We start from the raw sequence: 12,020 nt of genomic DNA, 5'->3' as shown, positions 1-12,020 counted from the left end.
CACACCCACCACAACGCAGGAAAAGCGACATCAACCAAAAAAAACAAAACACACACACATCTGCAGCATTTGTAGTCTTTGATAGTTTATCCTCATGTCAAGAAAAACTCCATCTTCCCCTCTTTCATTTGTGACTCTGAAAGCCTGGACTTAGTCATCTTCACAGTGCCTGTCAAACAGTTCACTGCTTTGTCATTCCTCATCACAGTGTCAGCCTGAGAACAGAGTCATTTATTATCACATCTACGTCCAAAACAAAGAAAAGTTTGTTATGGCGAATTTTTTTATTTTTTTTTATCAGATCTAGAAGCGTGTCATCTTCTGCCGCTGCGAACGAGAGCGGCACTTGTCGTCAGTGGAGCCTTGTTCACTGCAACCGTTTTTTTTCTCTTCTCTTCTCCTTTCTTCTTTTTTTTTCCACATGAGAAAAAAGGAAGAGTCTGATGTTTCTTGTGTTTTGAAGCACAGGTCCTGGTCCTAATGGGGCTTTGCTCTGCGTTTTACTGTAAAGCGCGAGGACAGAAATAGCCGAACGATGCCTGGCGGCGAGAGGCTCGCATCCATAACGACCCCGGCCTTGTGATTGAAGAGGCCCCTCTAAAAAGGCAGAGCAAGTGGGAGTGTAGGTGGTCTCCCCCCAGCGCTCTCCTCACACAGAGTACACGCACACAAACACACACAGGAACGCTGCTGGTTTTATGTACTGCTGCTTCGCTCTTCGCCTCTGCTAACATTGATTTGATCCGAGGAAATCTGCTGTTCTCTTTTTATTTCTCTGTTTTTGTCTGATGCCCCCAACTTCTTTAATCCCGATACGGTCCAGGACACTCTCGGTTTAGCTAACTGTGGACAATTCATTCCTCCATCTCAGTCCAAAGGCAGCATCTTTCAGGCACTACCAGCTTTCTCTTCTGCTGTGACTAATAGCGAGAGCTGCACTCCTGTCCCACTGACATTCTGAAACGACGATGCGGTTTGAATGACTGGTTCAGAGCGTCTTCATTCTTCCGCTTAAAATGCGGAAAATGAGGAAATCGTATCCCGTGTCAACTTTTTGGAGAAAACCAGAACGTCATCAGCGTAATCAGTTGTTGTTTTGTCTTGATTGATTCAGCCACAAACATTTGATAACCGGAACATCAGCTCAGCGTTGACGGTTTCTCAAAGGACGGTTACACTTTTGCGTCTACAATTCCTTGTAAGAGTATTCATGCTTCTTGATCTCTTTGCTTGATCTTGCTAGTTAAGGTGGGTTCCCATATCTCTGCAGGCTCCCAGTTGGGTCATTCTTATCATTTTTAGGTGATGAATGATCTTTCACATGTTGTGGGATTTGTTTTCTATCTGTAGGCTACAAAGGCACATTTTCAGCTCTTCTGAAAATGTACCTTCTTCTTGCATGTGTTTTCTGTCTCTCCTGTAACTGGACTTCTTATGGCTTTCCATCAACAGTAGCTGCGTTTCCATTGACGTGTGATTTTAATCGTGTTTCCTATTTCATGGAAACACCGTAATTATTCAAAAAAACACAAAAAGACCAGTAAAATTTAATAAATTTAGTTTAAAGAAACTAGAAGATTGAATGTAGAAACTAATCACAATGATCCATGTTGGTGTCAGTTTTATGGCACGGGGTCCCAAAAGGGACGGCTTTCCATTGCTGATAACCAATGAAGTTTGAGATGTTCTAACTTGTTGCAAAGGAAAATCTACATGAACACCAGAACTGGATCTTATCCCTTGTATGTAGAAATGGGGTCCAACCGACCCCACACACGTAAAACTTGTATCATTTGCCATAGTCCTAAACGTTTGCCTCAGTCCTCGCACGCACCAGGGTTAAAGAAACACTCGGGGCATTCATTAGCAGACATAAGAAGTGATTTGCTCTGACTTGATGAGTTGGAAACCTTAATACTTTACAAGGACTGAAGGCCACAAGCTATGAACATGCATACTTATTATTTCCATTCCTATTTTAGAAAGGGATTTTTGTGTATAGCCATATCTGAATCCCACACTGCTTCTTTTTGGTGCTTCCTCTTCTTTTTTTTCCCCTTCCCACATGTCTGGCATAGTTAGACATCTTTACAACATGCACCTGTGCTTCCCCTCTCTGAACCAACAGCCAGGCCCTTTGTATCTCTGGTCCATCCCACAGATGTGACAAACCTACTCACCAATGGCCTTGATCAGAGGCGCCATGTGCTTTGAACTGTGCACGCTCACAGCGGGGGCAGCGCGTCGGCCCCATGCGTGCGTGACTGCCGACCCTTAAACCAGGCCTTTAAAAAAAAAAAAAGCCACATGCAGCCAGCAGGTGCTTTTTCTCTGCATAAACCAAAAACCTCTTTCTTCCTTCATCTCTCCGCCCGCCCCTTCTTTCACAAGCATGCATTGGCCATCTGCCCACATGTGTGTATCAATTAATAAAGATCACAGAGCAGAACAACGGCCCGAGGCCAATCATCTGCAGCTTCAGACCGAACCACGGACACATACTGTACGTTAGCACACTTGCTCAACCCGGTAAAAGTCAAGCAGTAATGCATGCAAGGTCACTTCACAGCTCCCTAATTGCTTGGATGGAAAATACGTCATATTAAATGCTAATAACCTCGACGGCGATATTAGCAGCAACTTCTTATTTGGCTTGGCTAGCTGCGTTGTCCTACCCTCAACCCGCAGTCCTTCATTGCAGACGTGACATCCTGTGCTTCTGCGATAGTAAGGTTTTCACACAGGATGTTGAGGGGGCAGAGAGGATGTTGAACTCTGATCACATCCGGTGGTGGTGGTGAGAGAGTGTGTGTGTGCGTGTTTTGATGCCTGCCTCTTGCCATTTTTCACTGGAAGACAGACGTGCTAGGCGACAAACGTAAATTGTGATTTTGTCAAGAGATAGCGCTGAAGTTTCCAGACCTTATCAGACACAACTGATGGTGAACATGAAACGGTTCATCACATCCTAATAGGTGTTGTGTGAGGGTGTGTCGTCTGTAGGAAGAAGACCGTTTATTTTCTGTACCGACAGTTAAGAGTTTACTTTTTCTTTCCAAGACGTATCCAGTTGATTTTGCACTGACTGGACAAAAAAAAAAAAAAAACGTGGTGAGTGTAAATTATATTAGGATAGTAATAGATTAAATACTTTGCTTGAAGTTGCAGTAACTCAAGTATCTCCTCAGAAGTCCGAGAACAGTAATACTGCAGAGCCCAGAATCAGCTCTCAAGTCTAGATCCCATCTTTAGCATTGATTTCTGTAGGATAAACAACTACAACCCCTGGCAAAAAGTATGAAATCACCAGTCTTGGATGAGCACTCATTCAGGCATTTCATGCTGTAAAACAAACTCAGATCAAAAACATGATAAAATAATAAGGTAATTCCAAAGTGCAACTTGTTGGCTTTCAGGTGCACTCAAAGAAATGAAGAGAAAACATTGTGGAAGTCAGTGAATGATACTTTTATTGACCAAGCACAGGGAAATAAATATGGAGTCACTCAATTCTGATGAAAAAAGTGTGGAATCACTCAAATTGGAGGTAGAAAAAAAGGACACACCCAGTCTATTTCCTTTCCCTAAATGGACACCTGCCCCAGATTAGATGTGCCCATTAGTCTGCAGTTAAAAACACCTGCAGTCATGTAGTCCTGGAGGGCTGCTGGACAAAGTGGAGTTGCAAGAACCATGGCTCCATCAAGAGAAATGTTCCTTGAAACAAAAGAGAGGATTGTGAAACTTCTTGAAGAAGGTAACCCTTCACACATGGTTGCTAAAGATGTGGGCTGTTCGCAGTCAGCTGTATCCAAGATATGGACCAAATACAAACAGCATGGAATGGCTGTTAAAGCCAAGCGTACTGGTAGACCAAGAAAGACATCAAAGCGTCAAGACAAACAACTTAAGGCCATTTGTCTTGAAAACCGAAAAATTACAACTAAATAGATGAAGCATAAATGGGAGGAAGCTGGAGTCAATGTATGTGACCGAACCGTAAAAAATTTCCTAAGGGATATGGGATTTCAATACAGGAAACACCTAAACATAAAAGAACAAGACTCCAATGGGCTAAGGAGAGGCAATCATGGACTGTGGATGACTGGATGAAAGTTATCTTCAGTGATGAGTCAAGAATCTGCATTGGACAAGGTGATGATGCTGGAACTTTTGTTTGGTGCCGTTCCAGTGAGATTTATGAAGAGGCCTGCCTGAAGAAAACAACCAAATTTCCACAGTCCTTGATGATATGGAGCTGCATGTCAGGCAAAGGCACTGGGGAGATGACTGTGGTTAATTCTTCTATCAATGCACAAGTTTACATTGACATTTTGGACAGTTTTCTCATCCCTTCATTTGAACAGATGTTTGGAGATTATGAAATACTTTTCCAAGATGACAATGCATAGGGCCATAGGGCAAAAACAGTGAAGGCATTGCTTGAAGAAAGATACATTCAGTTGATGTCATGGCCTGCAAATAGTCCAGATCTCAACCCAATTGAAAACCTGTGGTGGAGATTGAAAAAAATGGTCCACAAGAAGGCTCCAACCTGCAAAGCTGATCTGGCAACTGCTATCAAAGAGAGTTGGCACCAAATTGATGCAGAATACTGTCTGTCACTCATCAAGTCCATGCCTCAGAGACTGAAAGCYRTTATAAAAGCCAAAGGTGGTGCAACTAAATACTAGTGATGTATTTTGAATGGTCTTTTCTTTGTGTTTTTCATGATTCCACACTTTTTTCCTTAGAATTGAGTGACTCCATATTTATTTCCCTGTGCTTGGTCAATAAAAGTATCATTCACTGACTTTCACAATGTTTTCTCTTCATTTTTTTTGAGTATTCCTGAAAGCCAACAAGTTGCACTTTGGAATGACCTTACTATTGTATCATGTTTTTGATCTGAGTTTTTTTACAGCATGAAATGTTTGAATGAGTGCTCATCCAAGACTGATGATTCTATACTTTTTGCCAGGGGTTGTATGTTCCGTAATAGATTCAGGTGTTTTTCATATGCACTCAGCATTAGGCTGCGGTTTCCAGCCTAACTTGTATCATGTATTGTTCAGTGCTTTTATAACAGGTATTTTATATGCTTATTATTTGTTGCTGTAGATTCTTTCTTTTCCCTTTCTGCAGGTTTACAGGCAGACTTCTAGGATGTTGACTTGTGTTCTCTCCATGCTCCTTTTCTCTCCTCTACACACACCTCATTCTTTCCCTTTACACCCGTTCCCCACCTTCCTCCATTTCTGTTCCATATGCGTAGGAGTCATGAATGCGCAATGCAAATTCTGATGCTGACCAAAAACAAATCTAGGTTTCGGTTCGATTGAAGTGAACTCTGGTGCGCTTCGATTGCATATGTGGATGCAAGTGGACCAGAGATCACTCCTAAAGCAGGAAGCGGACTATAGCACAGGGCATTCTGGGTAACCAAAACGGCGCTAGTAAGAGTAGTGGTTTGTAGTCTTACCAAAGATAAAAGAGAAATTCTACAACCGATAGAATCTGATGTCACATACATTTTGCAAAGGAGAAAGTTTAACTCATGTTTTCTTCTGTGATTTTCTTGACTAGTTATTGGTTATTAGGTGAACATGTTTGTAATGAGAACTAATTGTACAATTCACCCCATGCTGGACTGTTAAAACACTAATATTTCTCATGAAAGGGAAGCTTCCCCAAAGTCTGGAAAACTAAATTTAAGATAAGCCTCAGAGATGAAGGTGGATGTTTTTAAACTGACTAGAGTAAGGTGGTAGGCTCTAGTTTTTTGGAGTTAAATAAGGAAGTAGATCTTTTCTTTGTTTTAGTCTCCATTGGCTGACATCTGGTTCGGCTGACCTGCATTTAAATTGCTCATGTGGGAAGATGTTAGTTAGTGACAGGGTGACAGATGACAACGGATTTGATGGAATTGTGAGAATTGTTAGGTAGACGGTCAGCGAGACTAAAAGATAAAGGAATTTGAATAGGTTAGTTTTGTCATTAGAATCAGCAATGCTGGGAAATAAACGAGCAGAAGAAACACTGAGTGTATCATTGTCAACGTCCCGTTGGGCTCCTTGGCTACTAAAACATCAGGATCAACACCTAATCTATGAGTTAGAGGTTAGCTATTGCTTATATAAAGTTATTTTTGCTGTTCTAATCAGAACCATATTTAGTTAGCTGTAATTCAAAATATGTTTAAATTGGTGAAACCGGCTTATATTAGCCTCCGCTATGGCGTTTCCTCTGGTTGCAAAACGTACCTATTTTCACCTATTTTAATAATTCTGAATTCACAATCTAAATTACTTGTAGACTGATCAAACGTAAGCTGAATGTTTCTACACTGCTGTTCATTGAAGTCCTTTGCCATCTCCCACCTGAACACTTCTGGTAGTTTCACACCAACTTTTTATTACCACATCCTACCACAGGATGCTTTGTACTTTTTTTTTGGTTTCAAAGTACTTTTGTGTTTTTCATTCAAAGAACATTATGTTCTACAACTCTGGCAATAATATTGATCTCTATGTTGATTTGATTTGGGGTTATGCTACAATTCATTAGAGGCAACAGACATCTCCTTCCTAATAGAAACAAAGACAGATTTCTCTGACTCTCCTGATCTGTTTACGTCGACATCTTTCGGTCACTTGAACCCGGTGAAGCATTTGTTGTTAGGCGGTTAAAGAGTAATTTTGCTGTTGTTTGCAGCCCATCCATCAACACCAGGTTGCGCGCCATTGTAGATGGTTATGATTGCTTATTGATTTTATAAGATGAGGTTATTGTTGCCTTGCCTTACCAGCCACCTATCAATCTTGAAGACATCGTCAGATGGGAGTCGGATTGGTGCCGACTCCCACGGCACCAATTATTAGCATTATTATTTTTTTCATTGTTGAAAAACAAATCTCAGCATCCTGTCAGAACATTATTGAAGGTTGGTGAAATCAGAAAAAAACTTCAATGTATGTCATTGGCTGTTATAGATCCAGCAACACAGGTCATTTTCAGTCTTATTGATTTCTCTGTAGCGATCTCTCCCCTGGGATGTTGAATAACTAGTACCTTGTCAGTCATGTAAATATCTGCTTACTGTTCTTTTGCTAATTTAAACGTGACGGTTATAGCTTACTTAATCAATAAAAGGCTAGTGTCATGTAAAATTGACTTTATTTTTAGCTTTAGCTCGTGTGATAATGTTATTTCCTCATCAAAAACATACCTGGAGTGTTGCTTTGACTCCTTCATGAATGTTTGACAAATCTTTTAATTTCCCACGGCAACCAGCTCTGCCCTCAAAGACGAAGCTCCTCCTCTGAACTGCAGTTTCCAAGTTTTCCCCCTAGTCAGCTCCTTCAGACTAGCCAGCAGCAATTAGCAAACACCTGGTAGATCTGCGCATCTGCTGAGCTCATTATAGGAGTTACTTCTCAGTGTAATGCTGGTAAGAACATTGTTAAAGAGTTAATAGAGGAGCCATGTTGTGATGGCTTCCTGAAGGCGGAGTTTCAGGAAGAACAGGAGCTTCTTAAAGAGACAAAGGCCCAATTTTGAGGCCTTAAATTAGGAAATGGTATTTCCTTTAAGTCATATTTTTAAAACTGAAGTTAACATAGTTACTTGATTATGATGTAAAATGGAACAGTGTGCCTTGTAAACACAAAACACAGCCCCTTTAAAGGCAGAAACGTGATACTGTTGTCTTCAAACAAAGCTTGCTTTCCACACCTGTAGATGAGATAAATAACTTAAGAGACACTTCAGTCGCTACAAGAAATCAGGAAGAATCGAACACAAAAGCAAAACACATAGACGGGCAGGAATAACTACAGGGACGCAGCGGCCTAATGCGCCACAGCCGGACAGGAAGGAAACAGCAATTCTTCCGTCAAGGTGCGTGAGCGAAGGATAAATAGGAAAGAGGTTATGAAAAGAAAGGATGGCACGCCGAGCTCAGATTGGAATGTTTGGCATAGCTTCCCATTTAAATCAACAGCGTTTTTTTTCCCCCTCTGCCCAAACGGCCTCATTGTTACTGGGGGGATGCCTGAACGGCACGGGCAGATTGAGTGAAAAACAGCAGCGGGGTCATGCGTTTTCTCTGACAACAACACCATTCAGTCAGAGGTGACGGCGTCGCGATACCAGAGGCTTCTCCACGAGGAATGTCAAAAGCGCCCGCTGCAACGCAGCCTAAGCTGCTGGTGCCTCGGTAAGTCGCTCCGGTCGAATCTGCGCTCGTCCTGAGTTTGCGTGGGCGGGACCGCATATAGGCCCCCCGGAATAGCGCGGTTTGGGGGCCGTAAACGCGTTGTTTAAAACAATCGATATCCAACTCTTGATTTTTACACACAATAAAAGTTTTTTTTTTCCCTTTCTTTCTTTTTTTTTGCTGGGGTTTGCTTTTTTCTTTTTTTTCTTTCCCCTTTTTTTTCTTTTGGCGTGCACGCACATTTTATCCGTGCGCGGGAGAAAAAAAAGGAGCCCTGACGCCGCGGCGGGGTGAGAGTGCGTGAGCGTGTGTGTGGGCTGCGGGGGCCACCCTCTGATCGTCTCCCTGGCAGCCACTGCGCCGAAGAGGCTTCCCAGAACAAAAACACACGCACACATTATAACCTCCTTATCAGAGCTGACAGCATCTATTTCTTCTCGGCAGCCTTTCTGCATCCCTGCAACTTTACGCCATGTGGATGTGAGAGTGCATGCGGGCATCCGTGCGCGCGCGCGCGCGTGTGTGTGTGCGTGCGCGTGTGTGTGCGTGTGTGTTCGTGTTCGTTCCCTCCAGCCCCCTGATGTTTGATGTGGTCTTTGGAGAACAATGTTTAAAGAAATTCTTCTCCAGCTTTGAAGTTGCGCCGTGTTTCCTCTCTCTTCCTGCGCCGTTTCCTCTTTTATCTACCCCGAGTTCTCGATTTACCGTGTGTGGTACCAGAAAATGATTTGTTTCTCGCATCCTCTCCTCCCACCAAAAGCAACGAAACAACACAAAGAGCTCTTTAAAAAAAAAAAAAAAAAAAAAGACAAATACCTCGAGACACTTCTCAAAGAGCGCGTGCGAGAAACGCCTCGTTTTTTGGTATGTCTGGTATGCTCAAAGAGATATGCCAGGTGTCATCGCGACACAAAGAGCCACTTACTTCAAAGCTTTCATTTGTGGCTAATGACTCCCAGCTTCACTCGTGCGGGGAAAAAGAAAAGATGAAGAAAAAGAAAACTGACAAGTGAGGATGACAGAACAGAGTGGAAAACACTACTCCGCCTGCTAATGTGGACGTGCCCTTTTTCAGAGGCCAGAGTGATGACACAGATGCTTTTCTTGGCGAGAAATTGAATGCATCATGTGAAGCAGATGTTGCAACGATTTCTTTTTTGGGGGGGGGTTGGGAGATTTGCCGAATGAAGCTGTTGTGCGCATTTATTCTCAGCCGGCGGAGTTCAGCTGCACAGTAAGCCGCCAATGCTGTTTTCAGGTTGATGCTACAACGGCAAACCTTTCATTTGGGATTTTAGGTTCCGATTTTGACTGGGCCATTCTGACACTCTGACACTTTGCTATTCTTTGATCTAACACATTCCATTGAGTTTTTTTTAAAGTATCTAAAGAAGCAGTGTCCACACATTTTTGCAACATGGGCCTAAATCCTCGGAGTTGAAAGTACTCAGAGTACTCATATTGCCTTTGTTTATTTATGTATTTATTTCAAATAATTGTGTTGTCATTTTTTTAAATCTGCTCAGCAATAAATTAAACATCCAATATTTTATAATATAATAAGGTGGGAAGTAATAAAGGTAATAAAGTGGCTAAGTTATAGATGTGCTCTGAGAAAACTGACATTTTTCCAAGAATCATAAAACTGATTCCTCTGTGATAGGTGTTTTTCCTTTCGAGCCTCCATTAAAAGAACTACAGACAACGTATATGAATTTTATGACCAAGCTTTTGCACAAGGAGAAGACTCAGCAAGCTGCTCCTCCAAGCCGTTCACTGAGCGTCTGAAGACCTTTGGTTACAGCTTGTCTTTTATTATCAAGCAAAAATAGAGAGCATAGGTAAAGAAAAACAGCAGAGGCAATATATTACTGCACACAGGCAGTTTCTAAGGCAGAGAGTATTCCGGTTGATAAGAAGGCACCAGTGGAAACGTAATTTAAGGTCTGGGAAACACACAGTTAACTGTTTCACATGAAGACAGACAGGCAGATGGGGCCTCCAGGTCAATTTATACACACAGAAGAAAGAGAACACTTTAAATTGGAAATCACAATAATCTATAGACTGAATGTTGATTAACTATTGATTAACATTAGACTGAATATGAACTAAAGTAATAACAAAATGATAACACCAAAAATCTCTAACACTCTGAAGTCAGAATCCCAGGTCATTTTAATCCAAGATGGCTGCCACTAGCATAAAAGATAGCAATAACAGCAGTGAACCTGTTGCATGCACTACTGCCAATTTGCATCTCAGCTCACACGTAGCATCGCTGCAGTGAAGGAACGCAGAGAAACTGATTGCTAGCTTGCGTTGCTAATCCTAGTTAGCATAACTAACAATTGCCAGTGGTTTTCTTGCTGCTGGAACGTGATTAATGCTGGGTGTGATATAATTCCCAGGTCTTTGTTCAGATTCCGAAGTGAAGAAAAACAACAATTACAGCAGGGAAGAGTCTAGAAAATGATTGTTCATGACGTTGCAACCTTTTAAGCTTTAGTCTCCTTGGAAACAAATACTAACATATACTAAAATACTAACTGAAGGAAACGACATGAAAACCTCTGAAGAAGACTTCACAAAGGAAAACTGAGTGACAATTGTAGGATTTCTCTTTTGTCGTTGGTAAAACCCACAAGCCATTTCTCTTGCTAGCGCTAGACTTGTGCGTTTGTTTTAGTTGTATTTACCCAGAATCCCCTGCGCTATAGTCCACTTCCTGCTTTTGAAGCTGTTTCCGGCCCTCTTAGCATTCACATAAGCATTCGAACTGCACCAAAGTTCACTTTAATCAAACCTGGGCGTATATTTTTTAGCTGTTTTGGTCCACATCAGTTTGATTTGATTAATTCACACATCTCAAAGCAAACCAGACTTTAATCAACTAATTTGAATAAAGTGGACTAAACAGGGCTGATGGGAATGCACCCGAAGTCCTTGTGATGCATTTTCAAGGAAGCTTGCTTCCTAAGAAAACCCAAAGTAACCACTCTAGATCTGGTCATTCACTTGGGAGACCTTGTCCTCTAAGTAGTGTGTCAGAACAGAAATACCTAGAAAGGACATAATAGGCCATGGCCGAGTGGATTTCCACTTTGGGTTTATAAACAGTAATAAGGAACACAATAAAGATAAGAAAATACGAGCTGCATTATTACTCAGAGAAGAGGACGTTATCTTGGGTAAACAAAAATCAAAGAAATAAACGTCTGTGTACGACAGCCTCCAACATGAAGGTGTTAATTGTTCTTCAGAAAGGAAGGATAATAACGTTTATCTGGAGCTAAGGCCTCGCGTGCGGCTACTGTTCCGGGAAAACGTTTACGACGAGAGCCTCGCTTCCACTTCAGGGCCCACTTTTAATGTCTTTAGCAAGCTGCCCGTTCTCACCGACCTCCTCTCTCCGCTCCCCAACCCTTCCTCCATAGCAACAAAGACAGACAAACAGGAAGCAGCTGTTGCCAAGGAAACAGCCAGAAGGTCTGCGGTGCTACACAGCGGCAAAGTGTGAGCGAGGTAAGAAAAGAGAGGACAGCAACGGCGTGGTGGTGGAATCTAATTAGACGGTGACAGAGGAATAAAGCGGGACATTTCCGTTTTCCAGCAGGCTGAATTAGAAAATGTGTCCCTGTGTATGTGTGTCTGTGTGAGTATATATAAATACTCCAATTTGCGCAAATATCGTAGGCTACCTGCGTCTAAAGCCTGGGAATAGGCCGACTGACGCACAGAATGACAGACAAGCTTTGGAGTCCTGGCAACCCTGCTATTTCTCTCTCTCGCCGCCCCCTCC

Source organism: Poecilia reticulata, linkage group LG8, assembly GCF_000633615.1.
Source record: "Poecilia reticulata strain Guanapo linkage group LG8, Guppy_female_1.0+MT, whole genome shotgun sequence".
Taxonomy (NCBI): Eukaryota; Metazoa; Chordata; class Actinopteri; order Cyprinodontiformes; family Poeciliidae; genus Poecilia; species Poecilia reticulata.
The sequence above is the reverse complement of the archived record's forward strand: the minus strand, read 5'-3'. Positions refer to the sequence as shown.